Source organism: Salvia hispanica, chromosome 1 (genome assembly GCF_023119035.1).
Source record: "Salvia hispanica cultivar TCC Black 2014 chromosome 1, UniMelb_Shisp_WGS_1.0, whole genome shotgun sequence".
NCBI lineage: Eukaryota > Viridiplantae > Streptophyta > Magnoliopsida > Lamiales > Lamiaceae > Salvia > Salvia hispanica.
This window is the reverse complement of record NC_062965.1, coordinates 16,913,496-16,918,237: the sequence shown is the minus strand read 5'-3', so window position 1 is coordinate 16,918,237 and position 4,742 is coordinate 16,913,496.

Sequence of the window (4,742 nt, the reverse complement as noted above, 5' to 3'; positions counted from 1 at the left end):
GTTAGTTTATTACTTCATTCCATTAGTTTATTACTTCATAATGTGTTATGACATGATTATCTTTCAGTTGGGTTTAGGGTTATTACTTCATTCCGTTAGTTTATCACTTCATTCAGTCATGTTATTACTTCATTCTATTAGTTTAGTACTTCATTCCGTTAGTTTATTACTCCTTCCGTCCCATTAGAAATGCAACGTTTTCCTTTTTAGGTTGTCCCATTAAAAATGAAACGTTTCCTAAAATGGAAACATCACTCACTCTACTTTTCCTCTCTCCTACTTTACTCTCTCTTCATCAACTCACAAAACAACACTGCATAAAATCCCGTGCCGGAAACCAAATGTTTCATATTTATTGGAGACGGAGGGAGTACTTCATTCAGTCATGCTATTACTTCATTCCGTTAGTTTATTACTTCATTCAATTATGTTATTACTTCATTTTATTAGTTTATTACTTCATAATGTGTTATGATATAATTATCTTTCAGTTAAAGTAAATTCAGTATATAATGAATGCGAAAAATTACTTCATAACATACATTCATTTAGTTCATTATGTAGTGAATATAGTTCATTATTTACTCCAACAAGTTTTTATTGAATAATAAAAAAAATTCTAAAAATAAATAAAAAAAATTTAAAAAATTTAAATTTTTTTTAAAAAAATATAAATTAAAAAAGTTTTTATTTAATAAAATATTAAATAAATTCTAAATTAATCATAACCATAAGATAAAAAAAAATGAGTGGCTCAAATTTGATCTCTAGTTCGGTCTTTAAGAAGGGTTCAACATTGATCACAACTCTATTATATATATATATATATATATATGCATTAATTCCTAGTTTTGGCCGAAATTGCTTCTATTCCCTAACATATTGTATAGTAGTACTTCCAATAAGAAATGTATGTGAAATAAGAAATATATAAAAATAAATAAATAAAAATATCTTATCATAAAAAATCGATTCCAGTATTATATGTGCATACAATTTGTTATTTTAAAAGAAAATATCCCTATAAATCTATAATCTAGCTCTATTATCGCCCTATACATTACATATATAAAATTTTATTTTCAAAATGGAAAAGATCCCTATAATTTAGCTCTCGGGACCACCTTCAACATTACATAAGCAGCCCTTCTCTTCTCTTTATTATTCTTTGTTGGTGAAAACCGTTGCTCTTTTGTAGTTTGTCTGTCAGATATATTCTACAAACACACAAAAAATTAATACACACCCTTGGAAATATCTTCATTTCGGTAGAGAATTTATGTCGTTGAGAAGCTCACTTTTCGTCTTCGAAAGACCTTTCTTAAGATACGACCAGTCCTCTTGCAAGAACTTGAGCAACTGGAACATCATACGCCTATCCATGAAAAATAAAGTGGTGAGTGAGTGATTGAATATTTAGATACCAAATACCAATATTTATAGTTTCTACGAAATAGAGAGTTTCTATCCATATAAATCTATGTGAAACATGGTGAGTGAGTGAATTTCATTGCTCTAAATGGTCAAATTTATAGAAATTTAGTGTTCTTTGGCATTCTTCTCGGTAGGAATATGACTCTTTGAATACGATATCATTTTTATAAATTAAATGAATAGTAAATATTTCGTGGAGTAAATTTTTAACCTTTCAGATTAGGGTCTATTAATGAAATACAGTTTTGGAGATATTAAATAATAAACGTCATGTAGAGTAATTATGTGAGTATGTGACCGTTCAAATTATGGTCTATTAAATCAAGTCATTTACAACCACGATTTTTATTAATAAATATTTTTTTATTAAAAATAGCATTTTTGTAAATATCTTCCTAAATCCTTAACTTTAAAATATATTCATCATAACCAACAAATGAGCCAATGTCAACACAGTGTATTTAAAAATATCAACTAAGTTTATGTTGATATTTTTAATACACTGCATTGATGAGTTAGCAGAGTTAATAACGGAAGAAAATTAGCAATGGATCACACCTCTATATCCTTACGGGGTGCGTTATAACGCTAACTTTTCTTTTATTACTAATTGGCTAACTCATCAACGCAGATGTTGATATTTTAAATATCAATGTCAACAAAGTGTATTAAATATCAACTAAATTTATGTTGATATTTCATTGCCATCGTAACTTAAGAAAGTTAGCAACATATCACACCTCTATACTTACTATAAAAAATTAATTTGTATATAGATCATAATTAGTGTCACGACCGCACTTTGCTAAGGATAGCAAACTCGGTTTATCGCGACTAGAGAAGGATTAAAGAAGCGGGGAAGAAAGGGGAATCTCGACAAAACTGGAATGAACGATATTTAAATTGGAATAACTGGTAAAATGTATCAGAGTGCGTAATACAAAAGAACATAAGCTCATTATTTACATTGCAGCGGAAGTGTCAAGAGAGAATGACACCATGTATGGAGACACGATGCATCCAAGCATTTATCCAAGTGAAAAACATTCACCATCTTTGCTCAACATCCCCCCTCGTCATCTCCGCTTAACCTGCATATTTAGAAATATATGCAGGGCTGAGTACAAAGGTACTCAATGAACACATTGCCGAAAGATACACATATACATTTGAAAATATTGTCAAGTCATCATCACAGTAACACTCAGGGGTTTTATTGAAAAGACCCGAGCTTACTAAAAATATTCACATTGGGCCCTTTTTCCTGTACTTAGCCATATCTGATCATCTTGTGCCGCTGAGATGGTGTTCTCGTACGGTCACCTTCCCTGCCCAACATGACAAAGGTATCCTTGTGCCGGGAAGGTGGCCACCTTCCACGGTCACCTTCTCTGCCGTCCGTTCACGTCAGAGGTATCCCGTGTACACTAGTCCGAGTTGGGACACCACCCTCATTGGGACCCGAATTCGACTTATATATTATCATTCATAATTCACTTGGCCTTAGCCAGCAGATAGGTGTTGGAACTGGCAGCGGAAGCGGGCGCGTAAATAACAATCACATAATAATCAGATCTATTTAGCAGATTATTTAGACAAAATCTATTCGCGTAATTATCACATGTATCATGCTCATAACTTGAATTAATCATGCTTTAAGAATAATGAAACCTAAAACATGCTTTTCTACGGAGCAGAAAAATACATAATTAATTCTCCAAAGAATTGAAGATGACTAGCTTCTTCTCCACGTGATGCTTTGAGTACTAAACCACAAATCTTCTCTCTGGTTCCCGAACTGTATCCCAATATCAGTGTGGGTTGATCTTACTAGAATACTAGGACTTAAATAAAGAAGATAGAAGAAATCCTTTTTGGAATAGGAGAGGAATTCGAAAATCTCCTCAGCTGGGGAGGGGAATTTTCAAAAATTACAATAATAAAAATTGTGTTATTTCTGTCTTCTTTATTCTCCTATTTATATTAAGTTCCTTTTGGACCCAGACAGGGATCTATGGAAGGTTTTGGATATGGGCTCATCCAATTTACTTTTTACTAATTAAATTGAACCCACAATTTAATATAAGTTATAATTGGAATATTACGAGCAGCCACTACAGAAGTAATATTGAACTCTCCCCATCCAAATCCGAAATTACAAGTAATCCGGGTTTCCGTTTAACTTTCATTTCTCGTGCTTAAAATTAAAATGTCCATTAATTAATTAATGTCGCTATTGACTTAATTAATTAACTTCTTATTAATTCCAAGAGTGGACTTAGCATGAAACGCTTATTTATTATTCATAGAGTAATCACACTCCAACTAGCTAGGTTCTGAATAATAAAACCTTGTTTCGCGCTCCCCTTGAGGACATTATCAAACGAGACTCATCTCGCGCACGATTCAATATAATAGCAATCTTAGCACCGCTAGATATTGATCACCGCTACCCAATATATCAGGATAATTGGGTTACGAAAAACCCGCACCATTTGATAAGTCAAAGCAGTGCATAATCAATACCGTATGCTCAATGCTAACCTACATTGATTAAGAAATAAATATTTATCAAGACCTCGCCTTTCAGTAGATAGCCTAAGGCAAGTCTTGCTGTTAGATCCGTTCAGTGCTATACCACACCAATGTCATCTTATTTAGCTTAGAAATATGCGGACTGACATTGCAACATTTCTCGTTGGATAGTCAAATTCCAACTAGGTTGTGAAATTCATCTTTTTCTTTGTTTAGAACTGACCGTATTACCTTAAAGTGGACGACGCCCACAACCGGTCTACTAAAACAAAGACTTAGACTTTGTTAGGTTAACTTATACATTTAAACATGCATTAACATCCATTAAATGTAAAACATAACAACATTATGACAAAAAATAATCTGTTTTATTTATTGGAAAATAAAATAAGAGTTTTACAGTATTCAATCACTCGAAACGTGATTTCTAGTATACAAACTCTAACATCATACACAAAACATTTATGGCAAGACAACATCTTTAAAAGCCACGAACATGTGTATGAGTTTTCATAAAATATAATTTGTATTTTTAGTATAAGAAAGCTCACCTCGTTCATTTAATTTTCTTAACTTGATTTTCTCGCTCCAAGCTTAACTTCAGTGATAACCTTTTTCAAAACAATACAAAATAATAGTATCGATTAGATTGAAGGACTAACCTAATTAAAATGCATGCCTCGTACTTAGTTCCCTTTTCTTATTTCACTTATCTTTAAAAAAATTCCTAAAACTCATATATTATTTGATGCTTCTACTTCCACAATTCTCGA